The sequence below is a fragment of the Perognathus longimembris genome, chromosome 28 (assembly GCF_023159225.1).
Source record: "Perognathus longimembris pacificus isolate PPM17 chromosome 28, ASM2315922v1, whole genome shotgun sequence".
Classification (NCBI taxonomy): domain Eukaryota; kingdom Metazoa; phylum Chordata; class Mammalia; order Rodentia; family Heteromyidae; genus Perognathus; species Perognathus longimembris.
The window spans coordinates 57,993,229-58,015,793 of record NC_063188.1 but is presented as its reverse complement, the minus strand read 5'-3'; the positions used below and the strand labels follow the sequence as shown (position 1 = coordinate 58,015,793).

Genomic DNA, 22,565 nt, shown 5'->3' with positions numbered 1-22,565 from the left:
ATTGCGATATAGTTACAAGATGGTGTATTACTCAACAGTAAGGAGTGAAAACTATTTGTATACAAAAACTTAGATGAATCTCTGGGGCATTAAACTTGTTGAAAAATAAAGTTCACATACTCAATGACTTCATTTATATAATATTCTTGAAATTGTGAAACTATAGACATGGAAAAGGTTAGTGGTTGCAGAGGTTTGGGGATTGGGGAGTGGGGTCTGAGTGAGACTACAAAACCATAAATGGGGTAGCACAAGAGAGATATGGTGATGGAATACTACTTTCTCTTGATTGTAGGTGGTTACAATAAATGCATATGTAATAAAATGACACAGAACTGTACACACTCATCATCAGTGCCAGGTTTATGGTTTTGATATTATATTCTAGATATGAAAGCTATACCAATTGGGGAGATTGGATAAAGGGTACACAAGGCCTCTCTAGTCTTGAAACTTCCTCTCAATCTTCAATTATCTAAAAATAACAATTAAAAATCCAAGCCACTGTGGTAGGCAGACTAATTGCCTTTCAAAAAATGTCCATATCCTATTCCCAGGTTATATAGCACAAGAGGAATTAATATTGCAAGTGAACTACCCCTGACACAAAGAGATTGACCACTAAGTAGGCCTAATATAATTATCAGGGTCTTTGTAAGAGAAAAGGGAAATAAAGATTGAAAGTTCATATGAACACATAAGATGATGGTAAGCAAAATGAACTACAAGTTATCGAAATAAGTGATTTATCATTGCTGTTATTTTCAATGTACCATGTGAAATTATGCCTTTTTCTTTTGTCTTCCTTCCCTATGGTTTTTCCCCTGATATCATTGTAACTGATTTTGGTATCCTGGATATTGTATATGTTTATTGGAACTAGGGAAGGGAAGGTGAACATCAAAATGGAGAGACAGAGGGTAAAAGGTGAGACAATGCAATACTTACAAGGCAATATGCTGTAAACCAACTGTACAACTGGGAGGATTGGAAAGGGGGAAGGGGGGGAGAAAAACGTGGGAGGAAGTAACAAATTTGACAAGAAATGTACTCACTGCCTTATGTATGAAACTGTAACCCCTCTGTACATCACTTTGACAATTAATTAATTAATTAAAAGGTCAGAAAAGGAGAGGGAATGATGGCAATACGATTTAAATGATGTAAGAGGGAAATCAATTCTCACTGCAAGCTTTCAATATGGAAGGCAGTCATGAGATAAGAAATGTATGTAATAGCCAGGTGTCAGTGGCTCATGCTTTCATGTATACAAGACAGGCACTCTTGCCACTAGGCCATATTCCCAGTCCCTGGCTCATGCTTTCAATCCTAGCTACTCAGGAGGCTGAGATCTGAGGATAACAGTTCAAAGCCAGCCCAGGCTGGAAAGTCATGAGACTCTTAACTCTAATTAATCACCCAAAAGCTAGAAGTGGAGCTGTGGTTCAAGTGCCAAGCTTGAAAGAAAAAGCTGAAAGAGAGCATCGAGGCTCTGAGTTTAAGCCTCAGTGCCAGTATATATACACACACACACGCACATACACACCACAAAAAGACATATATGTAGAACTACATCTAGGAGCTAGAAAAGGGAAAGGAATGAAGTCTTCTCCCAGAACCTCCCAAAAGGAATGCAGCCATGCCTACATCTTGACTTTAACCTGGTGAAATTTAGTTCAGACTCCTAATTTCTGACACGCAGATCTACAGAATAAGAATCTTATGTTGTTCCAACTCATTATATATATATATATATATAAACAATTAATAGATATTTATTAAGGGTGGTTCATTATATTTTTGGTAGCTTTTTTTTCTTTTGCTGGTCCCAAGGCTTGAACTCAGAGCCTAGGTGCTGTCCCTGAGATTTTATGCTCAAAATCTCAGTGCTCTACGACTTGAGCCACAGCGCCACTTCTGGTTTTTCTTGTAGTTTTTAGTGGAGATTAGAGTCGCATGGATTTTCCTGCCTGGGCTAGCTTTGAACCATGATCCTCAGATCTCAGCCTCCTGAGTAGCTAGAATTACAGGTATAAGCCACTGATGCCTGACTTATTTTTGGTAGTTAAAATGTATTAGCATATATTAGTTGTAGAAGAAGATGTTTCATTATGACATTTACATACATACATACCTACATGCAATGTGGAAAAGGGTATTGAACCTCATGCTTAACTATTTGAGTCTACTATTTGAGCCACTCCATCAGCCCCTAGTTTTGATAATGTTTAAACTACCAACCAGATAGTTAAAAACTGACTGACTTAAAGTGAGCAACATGGTGGATTCCAAATATCCACTGCTTTGATCCCCATGAAAAAAAATTCAGGTAACTCAGGAGAGACTATGTTCTGAAAAGACGATGGAATGGAGAGCTTCAGGAGGTGGCAGAAGAGCAGAAGAGCAAGAAGAAACAAAAGCATCAGAGAAAAGCAGCAAAACTTTTCAAGTCATACCCCCGAGTTTCCTCAGGAGGGGAAAGGGAAATAATGACGAGAGGGCACAAAGTAAGGCAAAGGGCCTTGGTGACAGACATACATTTCCAGGTGCAAAATAAGCCCATAACTTCTGTGAGCCTCAAATCTAGTGTGGGGATTTGGTGAGACAGACTGCTTTGGTAGATGACACTCTGCATAAAGTCTAAGATGGCAGATCTGCTTAGCATTCACAGCAGGAGTTTCTGCGCATCCTCACTGGGTGTTGCACAGAGGAGTCTACCTATATGCACTTTTTCCATTTGGCTGTTTGTTTTGTTTTTCCTCTCTACCGTCAACACCCATAGCTCTCTATAACTCCGCTAACTAAGCAAAAGTCCAATGGAGACTCAATGTGGACTCAGCGAATTGATGAGGATTTAGACTGCTTCACATACACAGAACTACTTGAGTGGAGGGAAAAGGCTGCATGAGACTGAAAGGCTTTACTGAGAACTGGAAGAGCACAGGCTTCCTGTGGCACAAATTGCCAGTAGTGTGTTCTGAGCCAGCTGCCACTAGCTAGACACAGTGCATCCTGTATCCACAGTCACCATTACAGGAAGCAGCCCTACTTGCACCGAAAGAACTCCCAAGGTCAGGATATCGGAAGTGCCACTTTCTCTACATGCTGAGGTGCTCTTGCCCAAAATAATCCCACCTAGTGAGCTGCAGTCCCCACCTGTTGGAAAAGCTGCCCTGATAAGAAAGCCTGACAGGCAGGGTTGGGAAGCACTGTGGTACTTCTCCACAAGCAACCTTGCTGGCAGAATTTGGGGTCCCTGATCACCAGAACAGTTTCAGAACTGAGAAGCACCTCTTTCTTGGACCTCAAAGCATTCCACCAGAAGGGACATGCCTACCTAGCAGCTCTGTCTCCCAGAAACTGTTGCTATAGCACTCACAGCTGACCCACATGCCCAGGAACACCTAGAAAGGATTTGCTGCAGGCTGCTGATCAGTGGGAATCAGTATAAAACACATTAAGCAGGGAGCCAGTGGCTCATGTCTGTAACCCTAGCTTCTCAAGAGACTGAGGTTTGAGGATCACCATTTGAAGCCAGTCCAGGCAGGAAAGTCCATGAGACACTTATCTCCAATTAAATACCAAAGGAGCCAGAAGTGGAGCTGTGGCTCAAGTAGTAGAGTGCTAGCCCTCAGCAAAATGTTCAGGGGCAGTGCCCAAACCCCGAGTTCAAGGCCCAGGACTGGCACACACAGACAAATTAAAAAAACATGTTAGGAGGACACAAACAGTTTTCTGAGGGCTAAATACTGGAGAATGCCAAATATTTGGAGAGGACCTAGTCTGTATCTACATTTTCCTCAGCAAGAAATATAGGTTGGTTGGTTTTGTTTTCCTGTCTTTCTCAAACGATTTTCAATTTCTCTGTAATGATTATACAGTGCTCTCACATACCATTACTTCTTTTCCACATGCTTAAAACTTTTTTATTGTTGTTATAAAGGTGATGTACAGAGGACCATTATTTCTTATACTTTTTTGTTTCTCTTGTTATCTTCATCTTTCCTTTCCGATTCCGGATCATTGCATTACTTTATTTATAATACATATACTTTTAACCACTGGAAAACTCCAAGTTTTCCATCAAAAACACAAGTTCTTTTCCTCTACAACCTTATTAGAGAAGTAGTTGAGGTTTATAATTGTTTCTTACTATGTTTTAAGTATATGATTTATTGCTGAATTGTGACCCGTAGAAAGCTTTGTCTTTCAACTGAGAGGAGTTAAAACAGAAAATCATCACCAATAGTTGTGCAAAGAACAATGTAGAAGCACAAACAATATTAAATATCAAGGCAAAATTTTTCCTCCAGAACCTCACTCAGTATCCAAATCCAAAGATATATTGGCTGAAATTCCAGATAAAATTGTCAAAAGCCAGGGCTGGAAATATGGCTCAAATGGTAGAGCACATACCTAAAAGACATGAATTTCTGAGGAAAGAAGGAAAACAAGGTCTCCAAAAGAAAGAAAAATACATCAAAGGCCTATTTATTTTATTTTAATTTTTGCTAGTCATGGGGCTTGAACTCAGGGCCTAGGCACTGTCCCTGAGCTTCTTTTGCTGAGCACTCTACCACTTGAGCCACAGTGCCACTTCTGTTTTTTTTGAATAGTAACAAGTTGGATAAGAAATGTACACACTGCCTTACTGTGACCTCTCTATACAGCACGTTGACAATAAAGAAATGAAAAAAAGAAAGAAAGCTGCTCACAAAAAGAGTTTTATAGGGACTTTTCTGCCCTGGGTGGCTTCAAATTGAGATCCTCAGATCTCAGCCTCCTGAGTAGCTAGGATTTATAGGCATTAGCCACCAGTGCCCAGCTTAAAGGCCTATTTTTAAAAAGCATGATTCAATGATTCAAAGAGGATTCAAATACATAAATGAAGTTAGAAGTCTATTCAAGACCCAGTTAAGAAAATCAGGGCTGGGGATATGGCCTAGTGGCAAGAGTGCTTGCCTCCTATACATGAGGCCCTGGGTTCAATTCCCTAGCACCACATATACAGAAAATGGCCAGAAGTGGCGCTGTGGCTCAAGTGGCAGAGTGCTAGCCTTGAGCAAAAAGAAGCCAGGGGCAGTGCTCAGGCCCCAGGACTGGCAAAAAAAAAAAAAAAAGAAAATCAGCCACATGGATGAGAAGTTCAGCAAGCATGCAGAAGGTGGGGAGGGGAGACCCAAACAGAAAAGTAGGAAATGAAAAGCTCAACAAATAAAATTGGACAGTGTATCAGCAGACTATCATATTGGACAGTATATCAGCAGACAATATGAAGCACAGGAAAGTATCAAGATTGGAGAGTAAGATTGAAGAAATACTATACTCAGACAATAATAAAGAGGTAAATGAATAATTATGAATAAAATTACCACAACTTTCAAGGACACTAGGACATAATCAACAAACTAAAACTAAGAATTCATGAGAGTTGGCTGGGAATATGGCATGAGCGCTTGCCTCCTACACATGAAGCTCTCAGTTCGATTCCCCAGCACCACATATATGGAAAACGGCCAGAAGGGGCGCTGTGGCTCAGGTGGCAGAGTGCTAGCCTTGAGCAGGAAGAAGCCAGGGACAGTGCTCAGGCCCTGAGTCCAAGGCCCAGGACTGGCCAAAAAAAAAAAAAAAAAAATTCATGAGAGTTGAAAGAGCCAAAATACAAACTAAAAGAATAGGATATCCATTCAATGAATTTATAGAGAAAATTTCCAAATATTGGAAAGGATTTAGATGCCCAGTGTAAAGAGCCCAATGTAAAGAAGGGATTTTAGGGCTGGGGATATAGCCTAGTGGCAAGAGTGCCTGCCTCGGATACACGAGGCCCTAGGTTCGATTCCCCAGCACCACATATACAGAAAACGGCCAGAAGCGGCGCTGTGGCTCAAGTGGCAGAGTGCTAGCCTTGAGCGGGAAGAAGCCAGGGACGGTGCTCGGGCCCTGAGTCCAAGGCCCAGGACTGGCCAAAAAAAAAAAAAAAAAAAAAAAAGAAGGGATTTTAATTGCCAAATAAAAATAATCTCCATCACATCACAATTAAAATGCCAAGACTAGAGAACAAAAAATGTACTGAAAGCTACAAAAGAAAAATATCAACTTATACACAAAGATAAACACACACACGCACACACGCACACACACACACACACGACCTCAGATCTCTCAGCATAAACCCTTAAAAACAGAAAAGCATGAAACGATATTTTCAAGATCTGAAAGAAAATAACCGCCAAACAAGAATACTATATCCAGCAGTATTCAATTTTGATGGAGAAATAACCTTCCAAGATAAGAATAAACTAAGGCGACTCATGTCCACCAAGCCTGTGCTGCTAAAGATACTTAAGGGAATAACACACAGAGAAGAGGAATAAAGACAGTCACAAACATGAAAGCCAGGAAAGAATAAAATTCAAAATAAGAAAGGATAAAGACATGAAAAGTTGAAAAATATCAAGCACTTTCAACTCAGCAAAGCAGCAAAACCCAAAGATGAATGATGACAAAAGAAAAAGATTCAGAAATACTAGCCTCAACCCAGACCAAAAAAAGTACAGAAATAGAAAATATTTTTCAATAATAACCTTAAGTATAAATTAGCTTAACTCTCTAATCAACAGACACAGATTAAACTAAAAAGCAAGCTCCAATAGTTTGTTGTCTACAACCAACACACTTCACAACCAAGAATACACACAGACTAAAAGGGAAAGGTTGGGAAAAGGTATACCAAGCAAGGGAAAGTTGAAAACAACCAAGAGTAGCTATACTCGTATTGCACCTAGCAGATTTCAAGTAAAAATTAGAGAAAATAAGGAGGGCAGTGCATATTAATAAAGGGAAGGGTTGTTCACAAAAATATGATTCCAAATACACACGCACCAAACATTGGTGCTACTAAGTTCGTTTCATAAAACAAACATTACTGAACATAAAGGGACAGTAGCCTCAACCTGCAACTCTCAATAGATAGAACCTGTGGGACACAGAAAAAGAAATACTAAGGGTAAACTTTATAGCCACGTGTGCCTACATCAGAAAATCAGATCCCAAACAAGCAACATAATGGTGTACCTCAGCTCATAAAAAATAAGAGCAAGCCAATCCCTAAATCATTAGATAGAAAAGAATAAAAATATAATTAGGTTGGAAATTTTTTTTTCTCAAATTTTTATTTTCAAACTGACGTACAGAGAGGTTACAGTATCATACGTTGGGCATTGGATACATTTCTTGTACTGTTTGTTGCCTTGTCCCTCATGCCCCCCTCCCTCCCCCCCTTTCCCTCCCCCCCGCCCAGTTGTTCAGTTCACTTACACCAAACAGTTTTGCAAGTATTGCTTTTGTAGTTATTTCTCTTTTTTTACCCTGTGTCTCTCGAATTTGGTATTCCCTTTGAATTTCCTACTTCCAATACCAGTAACCACGGTTTCCAATATACTCAGATAAGATTACAGAGATAGTGTAGGTACAAACATAGGAGGGTGATACAAAACATCATCAATAATAGAAACTACACATATACATAGGACGTTGAAAGTAGTTATAACTGTGATATATCACTTGTTTCCATATCATGGAGTTCATTTCACTTAGCATCATCTTATGTGTTCCTAAGGGTATAGCTATTGGGCCTTGTGATGCTCTGCTATGGCTTGCCTAAACCTGTACTAATTATTCCCAATAAGGGAGGCCATTGGGTATCTATCCAAAAGACCACAAACAAAATCACAGTAATGCCACCAGCACAACAATGTTCATCGCAGCACAATTTGTCATAGCGAGAAGCTGGAACCAACCCAGATGCCCCTCCATAGATGAATGGATCAGGAAAATGTGGTACATTTACACAATGGAATTTTATGCCTCTATCAGAAAGAATGACATTGTTCCATTTGTAAGGAAATGGAAGGACTTGGAAAAAGTTATACTAAGTGAAGTGAGCCAGACCCAAAGAAGGTTGGAAATTTTTTAAATGGCAACCAAAAGAACAATATAGTAAATTAGTAAAATAGTTGATTGTTTGACAGAATAAACAAGATGGATAAACATTTAGCTAAATTAACCAAAAGAAGAATGGAGAAGACTCAAACTAATAAAATAATGGGCTGGGCATCAGTAGCTTATGCTTGTAATCCTTGCTGCTTAAGAGGTGAGATCTGGGGGCTGGGGATATGGCCTAGTGGCAAGAGTGCCTGCCTCATATACATGAGGCCCTGGGTTCGATTCCCCAGCACCACATATACAGAAAATGGCCAGAAGTGGCGCTGTGGCTCAAGTGGCAGAGCGCTAGCCTTGAGCAAAAAAGAAGCCAGGGACAGTGCTCAGGCCCTGAGTCCAAGGCCCAGGACTGGCAAAAAAAAAAAAAAAAAGAGGTGAGATCTGAGGGTTGTGGTTCAAAGCCAACCTGGGCAAGAAACTTCATGAGACTTACCACAAAAGCTGAAGGTGGAGCTGTGGCTCAAGTGGTAGAGCGCTAGCCTTGGGCAAAGAAACTCAGGGACAGTGCCCAGGCCCTGAGTACAAAGTTCACAACAGGTACTCAATAAAATCCTCAATATGAAAATGGGGATATTGGGCTGGGAATATGGCCTAGTGGCTACGGTGCTTGCCTCGTATACATGAAGCCCTAGGTTCGATTCCTCAGCACCACATATATAGAAAAGACCAGAAGTGGCGCTGTGGCTCAAGTGGCAGAGTGCTAGCCTTGAGCAAAAAGAAGCCAGGGACAGTGCTCAAGCCCTGAGTTCAAGCTCCAGGACTCGCCAAACAACAACAAAGAAATGTACTTCTTGCCTGACTTATGTAGTTGTAACCCTGATGTATATCACCTTCATAATAACAACTAAAAAATTAAAAAACAAAGTTGAGCACAGTGGCTTACACCTAAAATCCTAGCTACTCAAGAGGCTGATATCTGAGGATTGCAGTTAGAAGCCAGCTCAGGCAGAAAAGTTCTCGTGAGTCTCTTATGGCTAATAAACTACTCAAAAACTGGAAATGATGCTGTGGCTCAAGTGGTAGAGTGCTAGCCTTGAGTACAAGGAGGCTCAGGGACAGCACCCAGGCCCTGAGTTCAAGATCCACACGGAGGAAAAAAAAAAGAAAATGGGGATATTATGATATCATGATACCAGGAAAATTCAGAAAAGGAAATATTTTGAAAACATACTTCAACAAATTGAAAAAAATCTAGAAGAAATGTTTGAATTTCTAGACATGAATGACCTACCAAAATTGAACCAAAATGATATAAATAACTTAAACAGATTTATAGTGAGCAACAAAATGGACTGAAACAAAATAATTTCCCAAAAAAGAAAAGCTCAAGACTACAGGGACTCACTGCTGAATTCTACCAGATCTGTAAAGAAGAACTTACACCAGTGTTCCTTAAATTGCTCCAAAAATACATCTATGTAGCCAGTATTGCTCTAATACTAAAACCAGGTAAAGGCTCAACAACATCAAAAGAGAAAATTACAGACCAATTTCAGACCAATTATGCTGACAAACATAGATGTGAAAGTTCTCAAAAAGTACTTGAAAACCAAATTCCACACACTGAAAAGATCACAAACCATGATCAAGTTAGTTTCATTCCAGAGATGCAAAAAAATGGTTGAACATACATGAATCAATAAACATAATAGAGCACAAAAACAGATCAAAAACAAAAATCATATCAACAGATGTGAAAAAACTTCTTTGTCAAAATTCAATATGCTTTTGTGATAAAAGAAAAACCTCTGAAGAACTAGAAAGGACATACCTAAACACAGTAAAGGCTATGTGTGACCAACTTATAGCCAATATCGTATTAAACAGGGAAATACTGAGACCATTTCCTCTAAAGTGAAGAAAAAGACAAAGGCATCCATTCTTCCCACTCTTAATATGATCCTGCAATCCCAGCCAGAACAATAAGACAAGAGAAAGAAATAAAAGGAAACCAATTAGGGGAAAAAGTCACATTATCCCTATTTTCAGAGCTGTGATTTAAACTTGAAAGAATCTCAACTCTACAAAAATTATTATACTTCATAAACAAATCAAAGAGGTTTGGAAATGTGTTGGAAAAGCACCAACCAGTGAGCAAAAGCATCAGGTACTGAGTTCAAGTCCTGGTCTTGGACCTAAAAAAATAAACTTCTGTACTACCAAAAAAAACCAAAACCCACCTATATTCAAGTGTGATACCCATCAAAATTTCAATGACATTCTTTAACTTTTCTTTCTTTATTGGCTGTACTGTGTTCTTGATGGTTTGAACTTAAGACTCCATGTTTTCTAGGCAAGCATTCTACTACTTGAGTTATACTCAGTCCTTCCAATGACATTTTTCACAGAAGTAGAGACATCAGTAATAAAATTCATATGGAAGAACAAAAGTCTCTGAACAGTCAAACCAATCCTGAGGGGGTAAAAAGGGCAATACTGAAGGTATCACAATATCTCACTTGAAACTATACTACCAAGCTGTAGCAAGAAAAACTGCATGGTACAGGCACAAAAGCAGACACCTAGACCAATAGAATAGAAGCCCTGGAAATAAGCCCTAAAACATCCGGCTGATTCATTTACAAAGGTAGAAAAAAACATTCATTGGAGAAAAGGTAGCCTTTCCCACAAATGGTGTTGAGAAAACTTACACATATAGAAGATTAAAACTATCTCTGTCTCTTGCTTTGTACTAAAATCAATTCAAAGTGCATCAGAGATCTAACGTAAGACATAAAACTGAAACACTTGAAGATATTAGGCATAAGAAATAACTTCCTGGATAGGGTTTCAATAGCTCAACAAATAAAAGTAAGTATTGACTAAGGGGATGGTATCAAACTGAAAGCCTTCTGTACAGCAAAGGAGACCGAAGACACAGTACAGTTTATAGGTAGCACAAATACCAAACTCTGAAAGAACACACAACGTAATGGACAAATGAGCAAGTGAATAGAAAGTTATCAAAAGAAAAAGCATAAATCACCAATAAATACATGAAGAAATTCATAACATCACTGGCCAGAAAGGAAATGCAAATCAAAATGTCATTGAGGTTTCATCTTACTTCAGACTTGAAGGGCTACCATCAAGAACACAGCGACAGCCAGGCACCTTTGACTCATACCTGTACTCCAAGCTACTCAGGAGGTTGTGATCTGGAAGATGGCTGCTTGAGGTCAGCCTGGGCAGAAAATGGCACTATTTTTTTTTTGTTGTTGTTGCAGCAAGCCGGGAGGCATGGATCAAGAGGTGCAATGCTAGCCTAGCAAACAAGAGAATCTGAGTTCAAATCTTAGTACTGTCAAAAATGCTGGCATGGGTGTGGGAATAAAGGAATTTATACATAGTCAGTGGGAATATAAATCCAGCCACTATGGAAATAAGTCTGTGGTTCCTCAAAAAACTAAAAATAGAACTACTCTACAATACAGCAACACCACTCAGGTATTTATCGGAAGGAATGTAAGATAGGGCACAATAGAGACATTTGCACACCTATGTTCATTGCACCACTACAATATTCTCAATAGCCAAATTATAGAACCAGCATAGATGCTTTTTCTGTAATGGATGAAGGAATATGTCATATATATACATATGTATATATACATATATAATTTTGTATAAGTAAGCCATAAAGAGGAATAAAACTATGTCATCCACAGAAAAATGCATGTAACTGGAGAACACTAAGTTCAGTAAAGTAAGTCAGGTTTATAAGGACAAAGATCACATGATTTCTTTCATATTAAGCATCTAAACTACATACAACTTGATTGCAATTATGGGACTGGAATGTTTTGTGTCTAGGTATGAAGATGGCAGAAGGAAACCCACTGAAAGCCACTGAAAAATGGCAGGGAGAAAAGTGAGAGCAATAGAGGGGCTTAATTTGATTAAATCACAATGTGTGCATGTGTGAAATGCCACAGTGAAATCTGTTTTGTACAATTAATATACAATAACAAAAGTAACCTACTAAAAGTGGACAGCTGGCTTCTGTGTAGAGTACATTCATTAGTCAGAAGTCAGTAACACTATGTGCTATAATCTTAAGGCAATAGTCAATACATCATTGCTAATGCTATTTGTAATTCTGCCTCATCAGTGATAGCAGTGATAAAAATCTTGCTTCAGAATTGCTTGGAAAAGAATCACATTACTCTCCATTAAATAGGGCCTACTAAGTCAATGAAAGAGCAAGAATGGAGTGTACCACAGAGGCTGGAAATCTCAATCCAGCTAGAGATGCTTATTTGTTGAGGAATTTCCTGCTGTGTTAGAAAAACTGAGCATCTGCATTTGTTTTCCGAGGGAAGACTATAGAAGCAATAAAGACAATGTAGTGAATTAGAAAAAAAATAGGGTACATTCAGACGGCAAAAGACTCAGCTTATTACCCATGACAGGACAATCCATTTAATCCTTTTATCTTCCCCTCCCAGTTTTATAATGCTTAATATATAGTAGATGCTCAATAAATCCATGCCAGACCTGGCACTGGTAGCTCACGTTTATAATCCTAGCTACTGGGGGCTGGGAATATGGCCTAGTGGCAAGAGTGCTTGCCTTGCTTGCCTCTTATACATGAAACCCTGGGTTCAATTCCTCAGCACCGCATATATAGAAAAACGGCCAGAAGTGGCGCTGTGGCTCAAGTGGCAGAGTGCTAGCCTTGAGCAAAAACAAGCCAAGGACAGTGCTCAGGCCCTGAGTCCAAGGCCCAGGACTGGCAAAAAAACAAAAACAAAAATACATATATGTATATTTATATATTTATATTATATTTATAATATAATTTAATAATATAATATAATTTATAATATTTATAATATTATATATATATATTCCTAGCTACTTAGGAGGCTGAGATCTGAGGATCGTGGTTTGAAGCCAGCAGGAAAGTCCGTGAGTCTCTTATCTCCAATTAATCACAACAAGCCAGGAATGCAGCTGTGCCTCAAGTGGTTAGACTGCTACCCTTGAGCTCAAAACCTCAGGGACAGTTCCCAGGCCTTGAATTCAAGCCTCAGGACACACACACACACACACACACACACACACACACACACACACACACAAATTTAAAAAAGAAATCGAGCAGGTTTGAATTATACATGTTAATTAATAGACCCATCTAGCCTGAGGATTCTATTAACCCTCATATTCTCCAATTGTCCAGACTGCTAAGATAAGAAGCTAAACACATTTCTTCCTGAACTAGAATGCTGTCTATTACTACATCCCAACCGCAAGACAGTTGCTGTGTTTACTGAGCTTTTCATTTATTATATGATGCTTTAGTCCCAAGATGAAATCTATCACCTCTCTCCGGGATGGCTAATACTCCCAAAGGCTCATAACTCTCAGGGGAACTATGAAGATACCTGGAGGTCGCCTCCCTTTTTGACCCCATCATCATATAGAACAATTGGGTATGGAAGGGGTTTACTGTATTTGTCAGCTCCTTGGGTGAGAAAAATGTTTAGAGCTAGCAATTATGAAAGAGAGGTAAGAACAGATGGGCCACGATGGCGCTTTTATGAAACATATTAGTTTGTTGGGATGAATTGAACAAGCATTTTAATCATTTGTTTGTTCTATCCCTCAAGGCTGGTGCTCTAACTCTGGAGCCACAGCTCCATTTCCAGCTTTTTGGTAGTTAATTTGGAGATAAGTGTCTCAGATTTCCCCAACAGGGCTGACCGACTGGCACACAACACTGAGTGTGTATGTGTGTGTGTGTCACATAACACTGAGCAAGTGTGTGTGTGTGTGTGTGTGTGTGTGTGTGTGTGTCCCAGTACTGGGGCTTAAACTCAGGGCCTGGGTACTGTCTCTGAGCTTCTTTTGCTCAAGGCTAGTGTTTTACCATTTGAGCCACAGCCCCACTTCAGCTTTTTGTGGTTTAGTGGAGACAAGAATCTCATAGACTGCCTGCTTCGAGTTACAATCCTCAGATCTCAGCCTCAGGAGCTGCTAGGATTATAAGCATGAGCCACCTGCTCCCAGCTGAACATGGATTTTTAAGAATGCGAAAGTTGACAAGTGAAGGATTTAAGGTAATGAGGCAACTTATTTTTGTGAAAATAGTAATGTTCAAGTGAGCACTAAGTGGCTCTGTTTCATAATAAAAATGCCCGTGAAGGTTAATCAAAAAAATGTTTATAACAGTAGCTGAAGGCTATGGACCATAAGTGTACTAATAACATGCTGTTTTGAAAGAGTCATTTTCCTGGCCTCCATTTCAAGCTACTCTGACCATGACAGCCATGCAACAGGAATTTATTTTACAACTGAAAAAAGGTGAGTGCAGGAGCTTTTCACTCACAATGCATGATTGGATTTCTTTAAATGTATGTGAATGTTCTATACATAACTATGCACGTTTCTGAAGAGTGTATCCTTGACAGTCACAGGAAGGTGGAGGCTGGGAGCTCATGCCTGTAATCCTAGCTACTCAGGAGGCTGAGACTTGAGGATTGAGATTTAAAGCCAGCACGGGCAGAAAAGTCCATGAGACTCTTACCTCCAATCAATAAAAACAAACAAAGTATAAGTGGAGCTATGGCTTAAGTCGTAAAGCGCTAGTCTTAAGCAAAAAGCTCAGAGGCAGTGCCCAGGCCCTGAGTTCAAGCCATAAAAAATATTTTTTTTCACAGGAGTTCATGCTATGGGTACAGCCCACTAGATGGTGATGATTCTTTTTTTTTTTTTTTTTTTGTACTCAGTAAACTAGTACACCTTTGGAATGTGTTCCAATTATTTAATAGCTAAACAGACAGTTTCTGTTTAAGCAAGTCATTAAGATCTGTTCTCTGGGTTAATAAATCATACGTCTCTGGCATAACATGGTAAATATTAAGAAGAAGGAAGAATTTAATAGCACCAAAAATTTATATTACTGCATACGTAAGAAAGGCAAGGTAATTATTGACATCTTGATTCAAATTCACTTTTTTTTTTTTTTGCCAGTCCTAGGGCTTGGACTCAGGGCCTGAGCACTGTCCCTGGCTTCTTTTTGCTCAAGGCTAGCACTCTGCCACTTGAGCCACAGCGCCACTTCTGGCCATTTTCTGTATATGTGGTGCTGGGGAATCGAACCCAGGGCCTCATGTATATGAGGCAGGCACTCTGGCCACTAGGCCATATCCCCAGCCCGCAGATTCACTTTTTAGGTCATCCTCGTGAAGAATGTTGTTGAAATGTAGACTGATTTTAACCTTAAATCAGGTGAATTTGAAAGAGCAACTCGAAGTGCCTTTGGTTTTCCTTAGTTATCTACATTATTCCTACTTTCATAGCAGGTCCAATTTGGCCAGTAGGCTATAGTTTCTAGATGACTGAATGCAAATCATGGATACTTGGGATTGGGGGGACAGTGTAAAAAGAGCACTGTGTCCTAGACAGTGAAGGCAAATGGAAAAACTCCACATATAAAAGGGAAACACGTGCAGAGACCTGCCCATGTGAGTTTCCAACGTATTTAGAAAGGAAGAATCCATACTTCTCTTTAGTACTATATGCCAAGGAGGTTAGGATATTTTTTCTAAACTTCAGTTTTTCCTGATAAACTTTAACTTGATTACCTCTTACCAGCCTTTCACGAAAATGAGAAAAGTCACTCTCTAGCATGTAGAAGCAGCACTTTGTGTGCATGTGTATGTGTATACACGATTGCACTTAGAAGAAATAACTTGGTGTCTAATAATCCAATTCTGTCAAGCAGAAAGTCTGAATCATTTCTGGGGTTCTCAGAAATTGTGTGTGTGTGTGTGTGTGTGTGTGTGTGTGTGTGTGTGTATGTGTGTGTGTGTGTGTGTTGGTTCTGGGGCTTGAACTCAAGGCCTCATGCTCTCACTTGGCTTCTTCTGCTCAAGGTTGGTGCTCTGACACTTGAGCCATACCTCCAATTCTGTCTTTTTACTGGTTAATTGGGGATAAGAGTCTCTTGGATTTGTCTGCCTGTGCTGGCTTTGAACAGAAACCCTCAGATCTCAGCATACAGGATTACTAGGAAAAGGATAGACTGAGCATTTGCAAATGTAATCACCTCTCCAAATCAAGAAGCACAGTTTCTTTCAAAGGTAGCTCACACTTATGATGATCATAGCTTTTTCCAAAGCTGGAACATTTTTGAGAATGAATTAAATAGATCAGAACAGATACAAACCACAATATGGAGCCACTCCACTTAAAGTCCCCTTGTAAAGGAAATGCTTTAACTTGCCCCCAAATGAAATAAATTGCTATGACTTTTCCCTGTTCCCCTCCTTTTTTTTGTGAGAATGATCCTTGCTATGTAATTCAAGCTGCCCTCAAACTCATGATCTTCTTGACTCATCCTCTTGAGAACTGGTATTACAGGACTGTGCCATGATTCCTAGCTCTATGCCTGTTCTTGATGGAGGATGATTTGCTACTGTACCAGCATTTAAACCAAAGGAAATTTTTAGTTACAAGCCGCTCAACGCTTTCAGGATAAACATTAGGAGATCTTAAAGGAAATGCAAATCAAAATGACACTGAGAGCTGGGAATGTGGCTTAGTGGTAGAGTGCTTGCCTCGTATACATGAAGCCCTGGGTTCGATTCCTCAGCACCACATATATAGAAAAGGCCAGAAGTGGCGCTGTGGCTCAAGTGGTAGAGTGCTAGCCTTGAGCAAAAAGAAGCCAGGGACAGTGCTCAGGCCCTGAGTCCAAGGCCCAGGACTGGCCAAAAAAAAAAAAAAAAAAAAAAAACCCAACAAAACAAAACAAGATAGTACAACAAGGAAAGTTGATGCGATTGGTTTAGAAAGGGAAAAGGGGAGGATATAAGTGACAGTGAGAGTGATTTTGATCAAGATGAATTGTACACATATATGGGTATGTTAAGATGAAGCCCTCTTGTATAGCTAATTGATGCTAAAAAATATGTGAAGAGGCCGGGTGTTGGTGGCTCAGACCTGTAATCCTAGTCACTTAGGATGCTGAGATATGAGGAGGATTGCATATTGAAGCCAATGCAGGCAGGAGAATCTGTGAGACTCTTATCTCCAATTAAACACCAAAGAAAAAGTCAGAAGTGCAGCAGTGGCTTAAGTGGTAGAGCACTACTCTTGAGCACAAAAGCTCAGAGGGGTACCAAGGCCCTGGGTTCAATCCCCAGGACTGGCACAAAAACACCCCCCCCCAAAAAAAGAAAAAAATCTGAAGAAACTTCAAATACTAGTTTGTGTAGTTTGTGTAACACTTGGAAAAAAACCTATAAGGCCAGGTGCTCATTCGGTAATTCAACATACAAAGGAAGCTAGGATTTGGAGGATCATATTCAAATGAAAGTTCTCCAGACTCCATCTCCAAAACAACCAGCCTTTAAAAAGCTGGGAGTGAAGGTGTGGCCAAAGTGGTAGAGCAAGAGCTTCGAGCTAGCAGGCTGTGGGAGTGTGAGGTCCTGAGTTCTAGATTTGGTAAAAGGGCTCAGGATGTGACTCAGTGATCAGAGTACTTAGCTCCTTTCTCACCATAAAGCAAAGACATTACATTAGCACCAATGTTATGGAGAAAATAAAAGCTCCAAAAGAGCACATACCTTAGCAAAGGTCTTCGAATCCCTGTGGGTAATGAGAGATTGGAAAGAAGGAAAGGGCTTCATCCCTACCAGAAGCTGGCTCAGAAAGCTGTACCATTCATAAAAGGCAACTTCCCTAATCCTTCCCTATCTCAGACCAGATCCCCCAAAGTTGTGGTAGGCTTAATGTTACACATGGTCTGTGTTGTTTGAGAAGTGAGAAATGTTCATCTCTAACTAAAAAGAACAGAAAATAGAAAAGGCATGACCTTGAAGATAACCCTAAGCAAGTTAGTCTCTTCCAGTTGTTTTCAAGCAGCCCTGAAGGAATGACTTGGAGAACTGGACAAGTTCTTTGTTCCTAAGATGTTGGATTTGAAAAGGTGTTCTAGCAGAGAAACTGGTAGGTAGGAAGCTAGTGCATAACTTTTCAGAGGAAGTAAAAGAATAAAAAGCATAAGATAAAATGATAAAAATAAATTTAACTGCATAAATGTGAAATCTTTAAGATAGGAATTGCAGGCCAAAGAGATCTACTCCATTTACTTATCACCTACCAACCAGGCTGGTCTTTCTCTTTTTCTTACTGTGAACCAGGAACACTGAAAAACCATGTTATGTGCTACTAGAAAGGAAATTTAAATTGAAGAGTCAAAAGCCAACTAGAATCATTCCTTTCCCTCTTACTATGAAATTTACAGACAAAAAAAATCACTACAACTGAACTTAGGAGCAGAGAAACTGCAATAAATGCCTCTCTCGTTAAAGCAAATAATTCAGTGAGCCTAGAACCTCCACAATGGAGGTGATTCATGAGTGCCTCTTCATGTGTTTTAAATCCAGCATTTATCGCTTTTCTTATCTTTCTTCTTCTACTGCCTAAACACTGGTGATTCTGCGGTACCTTCAGTTCTCTTTGCTCTATGAGTGGTTTACAGGTAATCAGACAATTGTGGGGAAAAAAGAAAAAAAGGGAAGGCAGGGTAAAACAGAATGCAGCAGTGTTCTGTGAGTGTGTGTGCGTGTATGTGTGTGCGTGTATGTGTGTGTGCGCGTGCGTCAGTGTGTGTTAAAAAGCACCGATGCATCGAAGATTTATTCATTGAACAGGTTGATTTATTTAACAGACTTGACATATGTCAAATTCTGCCATGTGCTTACATAATTGTCACCCATTTATCAGAGCTGTAATTTAGGCAAATATTTGTTTTGAAAGTGTATTCTTTTAAATGCTTTTCTCTGGCCTACTGCACAATCAATCTGTGGCTCGTTTAAATTATGTTATGCGAACAATAGGTATTTGGTGGAAGTCTGTGAAATTTAATCCCCCCCCAAGTACTATTGGATTTTTCTCCCGTTAATAACTTTCCATTTAAATCATAATGTGGGGAAAATTTAAATATGCATAAGTTCCTTTTAGGTCCTGATATTTTGCACTTCTGATTTTCAAAAAAAGCAATTTCTTGACTTGTTACAACCACATATCAGAACATTGTTAATGTTAAAAAAAAAACTGGCTGGAAGGACAAAAGGGTGTGATTTTTTTTTCAAGTGTATGCCTGCTTTTGGGGGGTGGGGGAGCAGTTAGAGAACCTAGCCGAGAGCTAGGAAGAGAATGAAATAGAATAAGACAAAGTAAATGGAGTCAAATTTCAAGTCTTGAAATTGGATCTTGAATCACTCTCTGCCATCTAAACACATGTGTACAAAAAATGTATCTTTTCAAGTCAAATGCATACAATCTAATTAGGTTCTATGGAAGGCAAAATATTGGAAAGTATTTTCAAGGGGAAAAAAATGTCTAATCACTAGCTTCCAGGGCTGATTTGAGTTCCTTTATTGCAAACATGCTGCTTGCGAGAAAACAAGCAGCTCATTTTGACTTCCCAGGTCAAGTAGTGTTGAGGCTCAGAAAGATGTGAGGATGGGAGTGGAGAGGAAATCCCACTACCACACAAGTACATTTTTGACCTAGTAAGCAAATACGTTTTTGTTGTTATTGCTGGGTAATATGTACAAGTCTTCCAGAAATTAGACACTGTAATAAAAATGTATCAGCCCAAATTTAAATTGCTCACTAGACAGATGGTTAATTATATTCACAGCCACATATTTCACTGGGATAGAGTTTCAGACACTCAGCCAGTTTTATTTGATTAGCTGGTTTCCCAGTTAATATGTAAAATGACAGTTACTTAGGGGTTTTATTTGTCTCCTTCTAAAAATATATTTTTTTCAATAAGTGTAAATTCTCTGCCATAAGAACGTCACCGCTGTAAATAAAACATTCAGTCATATGTTACCCTATGTGTAAAAAATGTAAAGGAGATTCGCCCCCCCCCCCCAAAAGCCCCTGATGGTTTCTCTTGCAGTTCGGAAAGCAAGAGAGCACCTTTTTCTCACCAAGCAAAATATTCCGGGAACTATGGGCACACTTTTGCTCCTCCACCTCAAACAACCAGCAATTCCAACTCTCAGGGCTAAAGTGCATTAGACGGTTTTCAAAAGCTGCCTTGCCAGCCCTCCACACAGATCATATCTTTTCAGATAAGTCTAGGGAATGGAGCGTTCGAAAACCGCCACTGAGCGAAGTGCACGGTTAAGCACGGAATTCAACAATATGCTAGGAGGCAAAGCCCAGAAGCAAAATAGAAGACGATTTCCAAAATGTAACCAGAAGCTCCATTAATAATAACAATAATAATAATAATAATAATAATAATAATAATAAGAGTGCTGACATCGAAATGGGGATGTCATTTTTTTTTAACTTCGAAAAAGACAGAAAACCTTGCGCGGGTGATTCGGTCCCTCACGAATCAGACAGACAGAAGCAGTCATGCTGAAACCACTGGATTCCTCAGCTGCAAGGGCGCCAACTCTGCAGCACGGTTTCCACACTTTCTTGAAGCAGGGTTCCCCTCTCCAGCCTCCTGTCCCCCAACCCCTGATCCCGAGGTGGATCAGACCCTGGGCGATGAGCCCTTTTGGCCTCCAAGCGCGGCACGGAGGATCTCCCGATGCCGGGCGAGGAAGCGTTCCTGGGAGCGCTTCTGAGAGCGGGAAGGGGCCGCGGGCCAATTTCTGCAAAGGTGACATGCTGGGCGAGGTTCGATCGCGAAGACAAGGTGGGGGGGGAGCCCCCAAAAACTTGTCCTCGCCGGCAGTTCAGGCTAGATGGTGCAAGTCCCCCGGGGGAGGGCGCTGCGGGGTGGCCACAGCTGCGTGGCGCGCGGCGGAGCTGCGGGCGGGGGAAGACATCAGCTACGCGGCTTCGCACCTTTGCTGCAGCTTTGGCCTGGGGCGTCCATCCCCAGGCACCCATTGAGGCCACCGCGTGGATTTTTCCCGCTCGATCCACAGCGTGCCGTGTGCCCGTGCCCCCCCCCCCCCCGCCTCCCCTAGCCAGGCTTTGCAGAGCAGCAATCGGAAAGCAAAGGTGGTACAGTGCTAGCTCCCGCTGCCCCGCCGTGTGCGTGTGAGTGTGCGCGTGAGTGCGTGTGAGTGAGTGTGAGCGCGGCGGCTCCGGCCCGCTCGCTTCCCCTCCCCCTCCCACCCCGGGCGCCACCACACAGGCCTTTTCCTAGATTGCAGTGCCTGGCAGGGCGAGCCGGGCTCAGTCGCCCTCACAGTCTCGTTTCCCCATACACTGACATCCACATGCACGCCATTCGTACACCGACACCGTCCTTTCCGTTTTCCATGCGTCCTCTTCTCGATCTGTTTCCTTCCACACACCTCAATTCCTCTTCCACCCTCACCCTCCCTCCCACCCCCAATACCACTGCTGCCATCCCTTAGCGGCCGGGCCGAAGGAGGCTGGGAGAGGGAGGAGGGGAGAGCTACATGGCAGCGACCGTACTTACCTCCCAGGCCGGCTCCCGAGGCGCACGTCGCTAGGCGCTGGAGCTGGCGGGGCCGCAGTCCAGGCAGGACTGGCTGATCGTCGTCGCTGTCGCCGCCGCAGCTGCTTGAGCTGACGTCCGCTGCTCCCGTTACCGCTGCCACCCACCGTCGCCGCTACGGCTGCCTCAGTTCCATGCGCGGGGCCCGCCAGGTGGACGCGCCTCTCTCGCTCGCTCGCTCAGGTTTCTCGCGGTCGCCGTGTCTGTCGCCGCGCTAGATGGAGTCAGAGCTGTCGGAATTGGAGCTGGGGAAACTCCTGCGCCTCAGTGGCTGCTGGGGTTTCTCCCACACCACCCACCGATCGCTCGCAGCCGGCCACGAGAACGGGGCTCCCTGGCACTATCGGGCTGGAGCCCGATCGGAGCGGTGGTTGCAGCCGTCCGCGGGAGAGGGAGAGAGAGAAAGAAAGAGAGAGGAGAGAGAGAGAGAGAGAGAGAGAGAGAGAGAGAGAGAGGAGAGAGAGAGAGAGAGAGGAGAGAGGAGAGAGAGGAGAGTGAGAGAGAGAGAGAGAGAGAGAGAGAGAGAGAGAGAGAGAGAGAGAGAGAGAGAGAGAGAGAGAGAGAGGAGGGCGGTTGCTCCTGACGCTGTCGCTGTCGCTGTCGCTGGGAGAGCTATTACTAAACGCTGCCACTGCTACTGCTACTGCCTCGTTGCTGGTGGTGGCGGCGGCGGCTGCTGCTGCTGCTGCTGATGCTACTGGTTTTTCCTTCCCGGGTTCTCCCCCTGCCTCGTCCCCCCCTTCCTCCGCCCCCTCCTCCCCCTCCTTCTCTTCCTCCCTCCTCCCTCTGCCGCTTTTCTCAGAGCCTCTGCGGGCGCTGCCTGCTCCCTGCTTCTCCCAGAGCTGCCTCTGCCCATTCAGAAAGGTGCCCACAGTGAGGCTGCCTCGGCTGCCACCATCGCTATTGCCCCTGCCATTGTTTCCTCCAACAAGGCTGTTCTTGCTGGACGCATCCTCTCCCCCCGCCCCCCTGTTTCTACCCTCCTCCCGCCGCCCCCCCCCCCACCCTACAGACCTCCCTTTCCTTCCCGCTCTCCGCTTACCCTCTCTAAGGTCCCTTCCCCATGTGCACCCTCTCCCACTCTGTCCGTCTGTCCTTCCCT

General features: G+C 41.9%; 1 protein-coding gene across 1 annotated transcript in view; it reads right to left on the bottom strand.

Moving 5' to 3' along the window:
• The window catches only part of Nexmif (neurite extension and migration factor), a 128,593-nt gene extending 106,815 nt beyond the window's left edge, over positions 1-21,778 (bottom strand). Inside the window, exon 1 of the mRNA XM_048336364.1 lies at positions 21,425-21,778. The gene's annotated coding sequence lies outside the window, so the exon portion shown is untranslated. The remainder of the gene's footprint in view (positions 1-21,424) is intronic.
• Positions 21,779-22,565: the final 787 nt, after the last annotated feature.